This window comes from Choloepus didactylus, chromosome 11 (assembly GCF_015220235.1).
Source record: "Choloepus didactylus isolate mChoDid1 chromosome 11, mChoDid1.pri, whole genome shotgun sequence".
Taxonomy (NCBI): Eukaryota; Metazoa; Chordata; class Mammalia; order Pilosa; family Megalonychidae; genus Choloepus; species Choloepus didactylus.
Genome location: NC_051317.1, coordinates 46,073,974 through 46,087,876, shown reverse-complemented (window position 1 = coordinate 46,087,876; position 13,903 = coordinate 46,073,974). Strand labels below are relative to the sequence as shown.

The window sequence follows — 13,903 nt, the reverse complement described above, 5'->3', positions numbered from 1 at the left end:
GATGAACATTTAGATATTTAGGAGTGTAAAGTAAGGTGATCCAAATACTTCTTAGAGGTTTGGAAAGGTGTCTCTAATTAATATTGCTTAATGTGAGAAATGAAAAATTTGTAGTGCATTAGTTATCTATTGCCATGTAACAATATCACCACAAACTCACTGGTTTAAAACATTTCACATTTATAAGCTCACAGTTTTGGTGAGTCATGAGTCTGGCCACATCTCAGCTGAAGCCCCTGCTCTAGAAACTCTTAAGGCTTACTCAAGGTGTCAGCCAGGACTGGGTTCCCAGCTGCAGGCTTGCCTTGGGTGAGCTCTGCATCCCTGACCATGTGGCTGTTGCAAGCCTTTAGTTTCTTTTAGTTCTAGGACTAAATATTTCAGTTTCTTGCGCTCTGCCACCTACAGCCCCTTGCCGTGTGGAGCTCCCTAACATGATCATTTGCTTTCTCTAATTCAGCAACGGGATTAAAAGACTCCAGCAAGATGGAGACTATGATTTCATATAAGTTAATTGCATGATCCCATACATGTGATCACATATATCCCATCACTTTTGTTATATTCTATGAGTTAAAGGTGATCCTTGGTTCCCAAACAAACTCACTTAAGGGTATGGATACCGGGAGATGGGAATCATGAAGGCCACCTTAAGATAATTAAATAACTAATACAACAGATGAGACAGACAAGGATTCCTGCAACCCAACCAACTCTTAAACTTGATGACTCTATTTTTGTTTGTACCAAACAGAATTAAACTATGCTATTATTTTTTAACTCCTTTCTCTTCTTTTTCACTTCTTCTTACCTAATCAGTGGCCATGCCCTGTTGATTATTTCTCTGAAGCATAGTGTGCAATCCAAAGACCAACACAGGCCAGGCAAGGAGAGTGTGGACAGTGAATTCACTCTGCAGATCCACTTACTGCTGCCATTTAGAAATATGGGCAGTCTTAGTGTGGTTTTTTAATAGAACCTAAAAATTTTTATTTGCATGTGAAATTTTGAAATGGTTTTGAAATTCTGTACAGAAAATGCAACTGCAAGCCATTGGTGTCATAGTCTACCAGTTTTGTGGCTCTTAAATTTGAAATAGTTCTCCAATCTACTCTTCCATTATACCTTTATGTTTTATTCATAAAATACGTGTATGAAAGAAAATATGAATTTAAAATAAGTTGTAAGTTGAACATGAAGTGGCAGGCCACTACACAAACTATGAAAAATATTGTGTTGTAATATTGTATGTGAATTTTTGAAGTTAAGAAATTTTTGTAATTATGAAATTTCCCATGAGGACATAATGGAAAATTAAAGCCAAAAAATGGGAAAAAAAAAAGCAAAATTCCTTTCTCATTTTTACTTAACATATACCATCTCACTTTGAAACAGGCATACCTTGGAGATACTGCAGGTTTGATTCCAGACCAACACAATAAAGTGAATATTGTAATAAAGCAAGTCACACAAATTTTTGGTGTTGAAATGCACATAAATTTATGTTTATAATATACTGTAGTCTATTAAGAAAGCAATAGCATTATATCTAAAAAATCAATGTACATACTTTAATTAAAATCTATGTTATTGCTAAAAATGCTAACCATCATCTGTGCCTTCAGTGAATTGTAATCTTTTTGCTTTTGGAGGGTCTTGACTCAGTGTTGATGTCTGCTGACTGATGAGGGTTCTGGTTGCTGAAAGTTGGGGTGACTGTGGCAATTTCTTACAATAAGACAAGAGTGAAATTTGCTGCATCAATTGACTCTTCCTTTCATGAAAGACTTCTCTGTAGCATGTGATGCTATTTGACAGCATTTACCCACAGTAGACTTCTTTCCAAATTGGAGTCAGTCCTCTCAAACCCTGCTGCTGCTTTATTAACTAAGTTTGTATACTATCCTAAATACTTTGTTGCCATTTCAAAAATGTTCACAGCATCTTTACCAGGGATAGACTCTATCTCAAGATATCACTTTCTTTACTCATTCATAAGAAGCAACCCCTCATTTTTTAAACTTTTATCATGAGATAAAACCGTTTTATTTGTAAACCATACAATCCATCCTAAGTGTATAATCAATGGCTCTTGGTATAATCACAAAGTTATGCATTTGTTACTACCGTCAGTATAAGAACATACACATTTCTTCTGAAGAAAAAAATCTCATACCCCTTATATTCCCCTATTATTGACATTTAGCTTTGTGTAATGGCTTTGTTATAATCAATGAAGGAGTATTACAATGTTACTGTTAACCATAGACCTTAGTTTACATTAATTGTATTTTTCCCTATTTAGCACCTTATTATTAACACCTTGTAATAGTGGCATGTATTTGTTCTAGTTCATGTAAGAGCTCCCTTATATTTATACAATTAACCACCATCATTTTCTACTCTAGATTTCGCTAAGTTATACAGTCTCAGTTTTTATCCTCTAGCTTGCCTTCTGGTAATACACACAACTCAAGCCTTCCTCTTTCAATCATACTCACACTCTGCTTTGTTAATTACACTTACAGTATTGTGCTACCATCACACAGCATTGTGCTATTCATTTCTGCACCTTTGCAATGAACTTGATTGAATATTCTATCCTCCTTAATCATCTATTGCCCAATCTCTGCCCACTTTCTATCTCCTGAAAACCTGTGCTCCAGAATTTAATTCTCAGAGTTTGCTCATATTAGTTAGTTCATATTAGTGAGACCATACAATATTTGACCTTTTGTTTCTGGCTTATGTCTTTCAACACAATGTCCTCAAGGTTCATTCACCTCTATTTTGCATGCCTCACAATTTCATTTTTTCTGCAGTCACACAATATTCCATCATATATATACATCACAGTTCACTCTTCCACTCATAACTTGCTAGACCCTTTGGCCTCCTCCATTCATTGACAATTGTGAATAATGCTGCCATAAACACCAGTGTGCAAATGTCTATTCATGTCCCTGCTTTCAGTTCTTCTGAGTATATACCTAGAACAGGATAGCAGGATCATATGGCAACCCTCTACTGAGCTTTCTGTGGATCTGCCACACTGCCCTCCAGAGGGGCTACACAAGTCTACTTCCCCACCAACAGTTAATAGACATGCCTCTTTCTCCACATCTTCTGCAGCACTTATAGTTTTCTGTTTATTTTTTAAATAGTTTTATTCAAACACCATACAATTCATTCTAATTGTACAATCAATGGCTCCTGGTATAGTCATATAGTTATGCATTCACTACTATAATCTATATGAGAATATTTCCATCTCTTCTGGAAGGAAAGAAGAAAAGGAAAAAATACCATATTCCTCCCTTAAATACTCCTCTTACTGACATTTAGCTTTGGTATACTGCCCCCCCCCTTTTTTTTTAACAATTAATGAAAGAATATTTCAATGTTACTGTTAAGTATAGACCCTAATTTGCATTAATTGTATTTTCCCATATGCCATCCAATTTTTAATACCTGGTAATAGTGGCATACATTTGTTCTTCTTCATGTAAAAACTTTCTTATATTTGTACAATTATCCACCATCATTGTCCACTCTAGGTTTTGCTAAGTTGTACAGTCCCAGTTTTTATTCTCTATCTTGCCTTCTGGTGTCATACATGCCCTTAGCCTTCCTTTTTCAACCATATTCCCACTCACCTTTGTTCATTATACTTACAATATTGTGCTACCATCACAGAGTATTGTGCTATTCATTTCCGAACCTTTGCAATCAATCTTGCTGAACATTCTGTTCTCTTTAAGCATCAAATGCCCAATCTCTACCCTTTTTCTATCTCCTGATAGCCTATGTTTCCAAATTTAACTCAGATTTTGGTCATTAGAGTTAGTGCATATTAGTGAGACCATACAGTATTTGTTCTTTGGTTTCTGGCTTACTTCATACCACATAATGTCCTCAAGGTACATCCATGTTGTTACATGCATCATGACTTTATTCCACCTTACAGCTGCATAATTTTCCATTGTATGTACATACCACAGTCTATTTATTCATTCGTCAGTTGACAGACATTTGGGCTGTCTCCATCTATTGGCAATCGTGAATAATGCTGCTGTAAACATCAGTGTGAAAATGTCTATTTTTGTCTCTGCTTTCAGTTTTTCCAAGTATATACCTAGTAATAGGATTGCTGGATCATACGGCAATTCTATACTTAACTTCCTCAGGAGCCGCCAAACTGACTTCCTGAGTGGCTGCACCAATCTACCTTCCCACCAACAGTGAACAAGTATAGGTCCTTCTCCACATCCTCTCCAGCATTTGTAGTATTCTGTTTTTTTTTGTAAATGGCCATTCTAGTAAGTGTGAGATGGTATCTCATTGTGGTCTTGATTTGCATTTCCCTAATAGCTAGTGCAGTTGAGCATATTTTCATATTTTTTGGGGTCATTTATATTTCTTCTTTGAAAAAGTGTCTATGTCTTTTAGCTGTTTTTAAATTGGGTTGTCTTTTTGTTGTTGAGTTGTAGGATCTCTGTATATCTCCTTGATATTAAACCCTTATCTGATATGTGGCTTCCAAATATTGTCTCCCCTTGCATAGGCTGTCTTTTTACTATTCTGACAAAGTCCTTTGATGTACAAAAGTGTTTAATTTTAAGGAGATCCCATTTATCTATTTCTTCTTTCATTGTTTGTAATTTGGGTATAAGGTCTAGGAAACCACCTCCTATCACAAGAGCTTTAAGATATTTCGTTACATTTTCTTCTAAAAGTCTTATGGTCTTAGCTCTAATGTATAGGTCTTTGATCCATTTTGAGTTAATTTTTGTATAAGGTGTGAGACAGAAGTCCCTTTTTATTCTTTTGGATATGGATATCCAGTTCTCCAAATACCACTTATCGAAGAGGCAACTCTGTTTCAGTTGGGTTGGCTTGACTTCCTTATTAAAGATCAATTATCTGTAAATGAGAGGGTTTATTTATGAACACTCAATTCTGTTTCATTGGTTGTTATATCTGTCTTTATTCCAGTACCATACTGTTTTGACCACTGTAGCTTTGCAATATGCCTTAAAGTCAGGTAGTGTGAGACTTCCCACTTCATTCCTCTTTCTCAAGATATTTTTGGCTATTCAGGGCACCCTGCCCTTCAAAATAAATTTTTTTATTGTTTTTCTTATTTCTGAAGAGTGAGTCATTGGAATTTTAATTGGTATTGTATTGAATGCATAAATAAGTTTAGGTAGAATTGACATGTTAACTATATTTAGCCTTTCAGTCCATGAAAACAGTATGTTCCTCCAAATTTTGAGGTCTTGTTTGATTTCTTTTAGCAATTTCTTGTAGTTTTCTGCATATCGGACTTTTGTGACCTTGATTAAGTTTATTTCTAAATATTTGATTCTTCAGGTTGCTATTGTAAATGGCATTTTTTTTTCTTGATTTCCTCCTCATGTTGCTCATTACTGCTGTACAGGAACAATACTGATTTTTGTGTTGATCTTGTACCATCCCACTTTGCTGTATTCGTTTATTAGGTCTAATAGTTTTGCTGTATGTATTTTCCAGATTTTCTATATATAGGATCATGTCATCTGCATACTTCTTTCTCTCCAATTTGGATACCTTTTACTCCTTTTTCTTACCTAAGTGCTCTAGCTAGAACTTCCAGCACAATGTTGAATAAGAATGGTGACAGTGGGCATCCTTGTCTTGTTCCTAATCTTAGAGGAAAAGCTTTCAGTTTTTCACCGTTGAGTATGATGTTAGCTGTAGGTTTTTCATATATTGCCTTTATCATATTGAGAAAGGTCCTTTCTATTCCTGTTTTGTATGTTTTCATCAAGAAAGGATGTTGACTTTTGTCAAATGCCTTTTCTGCATCAATTGAGATGATCATGTGTTTTTTTCCACTTTGATTTATTGATGTGGTGTATGACATTATATGATTTTCTTGTGTTGAACCAGCCTTGCATTCCTGGAATAAATCCCACTTGGTCACGGCATATAATTGTTTTAATGTGTTGCTGGATTTGATTTGTGAGTATTTGGTTGAGGATTTTGCATCTATATTTATTAAAGAGATTGGTCTAAAATTTTCTGTCTTTTTTTGTAGTATCTCTGTCTGACTTTGATATTAGGGTAATGTTGACTACATAGAATGAGTTAGGTAGCTTTCCCTCCTTTTCAATTTTTTTGAATAGTTTGAGCAAGATTGGTACTAATTCTTTTTTGAGTGCTTGATAGAATTGACATGGAAAGCCATGTGGTCCAGGACTTTTCTTTTTGGGGAGCTATTTGATGATTGACTCAATCTCTTTGCTTGTGATTGGTTCATTGAGGTCATCTATTCTTGAGTCAATGTTGGTTGTTCATGCTTTTCTAGGAAGTTGTATGTTTCATTTAAGTTGTCTAGTTTATTAGCATATAGTTGCTCATAGTATCTTCTCATTAACTCCTTTATTTCTGCAGGTTCAGTAGTTATGTCTTGATTGCATTTATTTGCATTCTCTACCCCCCCCCCCCTTTGTTAGCTTAGCTAAGGATCCATCAATTTCACTGATTTTTTCAAGTAACCAACTTCTGGTTTTGTTGAATCTCTATGGTTTTCATGTTCTCAATTTAATTTGTTCCTCCCCTAATCTTTGTTATTTCTTCATTCTGTTTTATTTGGGGATACTTTGCTGTTCTTTCTTTAGTTCTTCCAGGTGAACAGTTAATTTCTCAATTTTTGCTCGTCTCTTTTAATATTGGTGTTTACAGCAATAAATTCCCCTCTGAGGACTTCCTTTTCTGCCTCCCATAAATTTTTGATATATTGTGTTTTCATTTTCATTTTCCTCAAGATATTTACTAATTTCTCTTGTAATTGCTTCTTTTACCCACTGGTTGTTTAAGAATGTATTATTTAGCCTCCATATGTATGTGAATTTTCCAACCTTTTGCCTGTTATGGATTTCCAACTTCATTCCATTATGATCTGAGAATGAAAGTGTTTTGTATAACATCAATATTTAAAATTTTGTTGAGATTTGCTTTGCAATGCAACATATGGTCTATCCTAGAGAATGATAGAAGAGCACTTGAAAAAAATGTGTATCCTGCTTTTGTGTGGTGAAGTGTTCTATAAATGTCTGTCAAGTCTAGTTTATTTATCATGCAATTCAACTCTTTCCGTATTGACCTTCTGTCTAGATGCTCTATCCATTGATGAGAGCAGTGTATTGAAATCTCCAACTATTATTGTAGAGGTATCTACTCCTCCCTTCAGTGTTGTCAGTTTTTGCCTAATGTATTTTGGGACACTCTTGCTCAGTGCATAAATATTTATGATTGTTATGTCTTCTTGATGAATTGTGCCTTTTATTAAATATAGTGTCCTTCTTTGTCTCTTTTAACTGTATTACATTTGAAGTCTAATTTGTGTGATATTAATATAACTACCCCTGCTGTTTTCTGGTTGTTGTTTGCATGAAATAATTTTTTTCTAATCTTTCAGTTGCAGCCTATTTTTGTCCTTGTGTCTAAAGTGAGTCTCTTATAGACAGCATATAGATGGGTCCTGTTTATTAATCCATTCTTCCAGTCTGTGTCCTTTGATTGTGGAGTTTAATCCATTAACATTTAGTGTTATTACTGTAAGGGCTATACTTTCTTCTACCATTTTCTCTTTGGGATTTTATATATCATATCTTATATTTTTTTCTCTCTCTCCTTTTACTCTTTCTGATAGTCTTCATTTGTACACTCTTCTCCAAACCTCTCTCTCCTGTCTTTTCCTATCAGCCTTTAGCATTCCTTTTAGTATTCTTTGAAGAACAGGTCTCTTATTCACAAACTGTCAGAGTCTCTCACTCATTTTTGAAGGACAGTTTTGCTGGATATAGAATTCTTTGCTGGCAGTTGTTCTCTTTCAGTATCTTAAATATATCATACCACTTGCCTTCTTGCTTCCATGGTTTCTGTGGAGAAATTCATATATGGTCTTATTGAGGTTACCTTTTAGTTGATGGATCACTTTGTTCTGCTGCTTTCAGAATTCTATCTTTTTCTTTGTCACTGGGAAATTTGATCAGCACATGTCTTGGAGTAGGTCTATTTGGATCTATTCTGTTTAGGGTACACTGTGTTTCTTGAATCTGCAATTTTATGTCTTTCATAAGAGTTCATAAATTTTCAGTGTTTGTTTCTTCTGTTATCCTTTCTGCCCTTCTTCCCTTCTCTGCTCCTTCTGGGACACCCATAACACATGTATTCATGTTGTCATTTGGTTTCCTGAGACCCTGCTCTTATTTTTCCATTCTTTTCTCTATATGTTTATTTGTTTGTAGGATTTTAGATGTCCTGTTTTCTAGTTCACTGATCATTTTTCTGCCTCTTCAAATTTGCTGTTGTTTGGCTCCATTGTATTTTTCATCTCTTCTATTGTAACTTTCATTCCCATAAGTTCTACCATTTGTTTTTTCAAGCTAAAAATTATTCTTTATGATCATCCAGTACCTTCTTTATATATTTCATCTTTATTTCCACATTTTCCTTCAGCTTGTTGATTTCATTTAGAAGATTTGTTTGAATATCTTTAATTAGTTGTTTCAATTCCTGTATCTCAGTTGAAGTGTTAGCTTCTTCCTTTGGCTATTCCATATTTTCATGTTTCCTGGTATGACTCATGATTTTTAACTGTACAGACATCTGATTTTCTTCATTGGTTTGTTCTAGAGCTTGTTTTCACTATTTTACCTAGGGTTTTCTTGGTTGGCTTTGTTCTCTATCTGTTCTCTGGCATTCAGTTCAACTTATTCTAGACCTCTAACATAGCTTCTGTTCAGTTGATCAGAATTGTTTTTCTGGACCTTGCCCTGGCTTTATGTAACCTTTCTGTGAGGGGGCCTCCCCAGATGTGACCAACCCCTATCAGACTTTCCCAGTCCAGACAGGCCTTGGTCTCAGGAGGAGAGTGTATTCCATATCAAACTTCCCTAAGAATGAGACCCTGCAGGTTTTCAGATCTTCCTGTGAAGCCTCTAGACTCTGTGCTTTTCCTATTGTATCCAGCAATTGATGCTTGCCAGCTCGCAGCTTCACACTGGTGTAATGAGATGCAGTTCTCTAATTCTCAGCATTCCTTTCCCTGCCAGGGGTGTGGCTGACTCAAGTTGTTTCTGTTTTCCTGCCCCTCATGTCTGAGTTCTTTGAAGAAGGGCCACCAATTGAGTAGGGCCCCATCTCCCCTTTTCTAGGGGAAGTTAGGTTCTTTAGGGAATTATCTCCCTTATTAGACTCATTGCTTTTTCTCTCAAACCTATATTAGCTCCACTCTTGCCAGGGTCCAACTGCAAATTGAAAATATTTGAGGCTTTCTCTACTGAGCTACTTAGAATTTTTTTTTTAAGGTATCCCTTTTCAAAGCCTTTCCCCAAGCCCCCAACCTTCACCAGTTGAGAGCTGGAGCTGGTATCCAGCTCCATGCACCACACTTCTTGAGGCACAGCCACTTTCCAGCACTCTGGGCTCAGCCAACTCCAAAAACCTCTGTCTTTCTTCTTCTTTTTTTTTTTTTCCATTTTTTTCTGTCAACCCTTCCTCCTCTTTGCTTGGAATAAAACCACAGTTTTAGGCTTGCCTAGCTATTTTCCCTTGCTCCTAATAGGGGCTATTTAAAGATACACCCTTTAAAGAATCGCCCCATTGCCTCACTGGTTACTCTCAGACAGCTTTAATTCTGCCATTGCCCAGGGAAGTGCTGAAACCTGAGAGTTCTGGCAACTCTAATTGGCTATTGAAAAGTAAAAAGGAAGAAAGTAAGAAAGAAAAAGAATGAAAGAAAGAGAGAGAGAGAAAGAAAGAGAGAGAGAGAGAGAATCAGAGAGAAAGGAAAGAAAGAAAGAAAGAAAGAAAGAAAGAAAGAAAGAAAGAAAGAAAGAAAGAAAGAAAGAATCAAGAGGAAGAAAAGAAGAGAGAGAGAGAAAAAAAAATAACATGGTTTGCTAATCAAAAACCAGAGTTGGTAGCATTCCTATGTGCCCCTTTTTCTTAGGGCTCAGCCTTTTTCCAATGTTCTGAGCTCTTCCAGCAACAAAAGTCTCCTTTGTTGTTGTTGTTGTTGTTGTTGTTGTTAGCCCTGCCTCCTCTCTGCTAAACTGAAACCTGCTGGTTACTTTTGTGCTTGCTCTTGATTTATCTGTGCTCAGAGCTTTTATTCAGAAGTCAGAATTTATTAATTAATTTTGCAGTTGGAGCCTGGTTGATGACCCTCCTTGCTCCCAACAGAAACTGTTTCTTTTTCCCTCAGGTAACCAGCTGAAGGGCAGTCTTCTGTGTCTCAGGGGGAGGTTGCCAGCCCCTTGGCTGGGGAAGCTTACAGTTTTCCACTGTGATCTCAGCCTTTCCACTTGTTCCAGATTGGTGTGAGATGTATGTCTGGTCACAGAAATCCCCCAAACAGTTGTTCCAGACAGTTCCTGGCTATTTACCAGCTGTCCTAGAGGAATAACTAAATTCCACACCTCATCATTCCACCATCTTGCCCTCCCCACCTCATTGCACTTTAAAAATATTCATCTCATAACATATATCATTCTGTCCTTCTATATGCTCTATGTAATTTAGTTTTTATGTTGTTAGGTTGTAACCTACCTGTGAGCAAAAATTTTCTCTTCAAGGAACTTTTTTTTCCAAAGTGCCTTTTCAAGGTAAGTATTCAAAATATTTGTAGAACTTCACTTAATTATTACAAAGTCATTTTTACTGTATTGTTCAAATATAAACACACAAATCTTCACACACATGATTTATGAAATGTAATTTAAACATTATAATATCCATGTGAGTTTCATATGGCAGATTTTTGACTTAAAATAATCACAGAGACAAGCAAGAAAGCAAAATGTGATGTTATTTTGTGAAACTGCCTGGCAAAAAAAAAAAAATTGAACACAATTTTGACTACTTCCTACCTTGGTGACCCAATCTATTGAGTTAACATATCTGCTGCATATTTTCCTCAATTTTAGAATGAAATAATCATACTATATATCCAATAATGTTTCTGTGAGGAATTAATATTTATCACATAGGTAGAACTCAGTAAATATTAGCTCTTCCTTAATGTTATTTTGGAAATTAATGAATGATGGAATAAACACTACAGTAGACATAAAATAACCTCAGTTCTCGGGGTTTAGTTTTCACTTCTATATTATAACAAAGTTTTAGAAATGCCATTGAATGATTGGTAGGGAAAAATATGAAATAAAGTATATGTTTAGAATACTGAAATCTTTTCAGTTTGCATGACAATTTGTGATTAGAGATATTATTATAGTGTACATCCTTATCACTCAAATTTGAGTTAATATGAAAGTAATAGCAGAGAAAGCTGATAAAAAAGAAACCCTATCTCTTTGTAGCACTGTGTTAGCTCTAGTTCTCTAATTGGCTTTCTTCAGATATGTGTGAATTCTTTTTTTTCCCAAGTTCAGGCAAGTGTTGACCTTTTTTTCATAACAGAATTTATTCTCATTAAGTTTAATGGTGTAGCTAATGCTTTCATTGAGGTGCCTATTAAGTGCCTTTCTGACATTTCTAAGATCACTTAAGTTTCTGAACTTGTCAAAGTGAAATGTCAACCCATAAAATGCCCAGTTCTCATTTATAAATGTACTAGCTTGAACTGAGTCTCCTATTTTTTTTTAGGTGGTTTGTTGAATATGCTCCAAAGACCTACTTTGGTCATTTCCCAGAATGATTGATTCAAGGACCCTTTACCATATCATCTACCTTCTTTGTCCTTAGGTCAAATTCATAGGCACATTAGCCTCAAAATTCAAATGCCTCATTATTTTTTAAGCCAATGCCTGAATGCATATACATTTACTGAACAGGTTCATCTATGCTTTCAAAAGAGATATCCACAAGAAGCAACATTTTTATCAGTTACTGCCATCTGGTTATTCCTTGCCTGACTTCACTAAACTGTAATCTGCCCATTAAGACTAATTTATTGAAAAAATATGGACATTGACTCTATCTCTATCACCCTTGACTGCCCTGAGTTCTCTTTAGGCATTAACTAATGGTTAGATATGAAGTAAATATTTGAGGCAGTTTGGGGTTGAAGCTAATAAACCTTGACCTCTACCAGTACATTGGAATTGTCCTTACTTATATGTTTGAAGGTGGAATGTGTCATGCATATTCATCTAAGCATCCATCTTCTTGATTTAGAAAGAATTAATGAACTGAACCATGAAAATATTCATCAATAGAGTATACTAAGAAGGATTTTGTGAAATAGGGAAATCCTGTATTTATCCTTTAAATCTTCTGTCTTCTTCCAGATAGTGTCTAAACTAGAACTGTATTTAATAAAATTTGGAATGGTCTGACAAAGACATTTCTGAACAATATGGTCAAAAAGGCTTTATCTAAATGATAACCCTTCAATTGAACACAAGTGCTTTTTTTTTCTCTTTCTTTGCCAAGTTTACATAATTTTCTAAATAGCAATCACTTAACTTTATGATCTGAGTTGGTTTTTTATGTTATTTCCTAGAAATGATTTGTATTATGTGTGTGCACAAGGATGCATTTTCTAAAAGAAATTTCAACCTACTATGGACTGACTCAAGAAATGTTCAACTTGAGAGCTTTGCAATTATATATTTAGTCCTTCATAATTAGGCACAGATACTATTATGTTACTCTAATTCAATCTGAAAAGAGTTATATATGCACAAGACTTCTTATTTTTTTTTAGGTTTTGGTAAAACTTGAGAGTATATTATAAAAATAGGTAATAATTTAGCTGTATAAAGAAAGATTAAAAGAACAAAATGCTGTGCAGCGTCATGTTGTTTCACTAATATGCCAGAAACATAAATACACATGAATGTTTACACTTTTTCATTTTAACCACTTTCATTTGTAAATTTCAGTGATATTAATTAATTACATTCACAATAGTGTGCTACCAACACAACCATCCATTACAAAACATTTTCATCACCTCAAACAGAAACTCGATAGCCATTAAACAATAACTCCCTAACCCCACCTCCAGCCCCTGGTAACCTGTAATATGTAGTAAGTATTTGTATGCAATTTATTGAAATATATTCACATACCATAAATCATGCAAAATGTACAACCAGTTGTCCACAGTGTCATCATATAGTTGTGCATTCATCACTGCAGTTTTTGAACATTTTAATTACTCCAAAAAAATAAGTAAATAAAAATAAGAACAAAAATTAAAAGAAAAATACAGAATGCTCATGCACTTGTGTGTCACCCTTGTGCAGGGGCCATGTTAATCTTCTCTGCATCATTTGAATTTTAGTGTATGTGCTGCCGAAATGAGCACAATATTTACATTTTACAATTAAATGATTATTTATATTTAAAATTTATATTTTTGATATGTACAATAACTTTGAGATCAGATTTAATCCCATAAATAAAAGGTAAAGGAACTTATATCAGAGAAATAACTCAAGTTCAACTAGTTGGTTATTGGCAAAGTTGACTTTTCACTTCCCTTTACAGTATCACGCTCACTTGTGAAAAAGAGTGACTAAAAATGCCCAAAGGATTTAGAATATTTGCATCCTTACATTTACATTTTACCCCAGATCCAAATGAGTTTGATGATATCAAATTTAGACCTGTTAAATTGAGATCTGTTAAAACCAAATACATTAAGAAAAATATAAATATTTTCTTAGCTTAAATCCAACTGTTTAAGTATTAAATATTGCTCACTTTTTAATGTCACCATTAATCTTTAAATTATGTATAATTAAAATCCATGATAACTTGGGTTTATGTTTTAGGCATTGATCAATGGATGCCACTGCAATTATTTGTTAAAATTTCATTTTATGATGTTACCCAAACCAATATTTTGACATATCTGTAAGATCTCCCATTTCATTGCAGT

At 34.8% G+C, this 13,903-nt stretch overlaps 1 non-coding gene across 1 annotated transcript; it reads right to left on the bottom strand.

Annotated features, from left to right (window-relative positions):
* Positions 1-13,220: 13,220 nt before the first annotated feature.
* Positions 13,221-13,327, bottom strand: LOC119506609. Its single transcript, XR_005211022.1, has one exon. It is a non-coding gene; the product is annotated as a U6 spliceosomal RNA (small nuclear RNA).
* Positions 13,328-13,903: the final 576 nt, after the last annotated feature.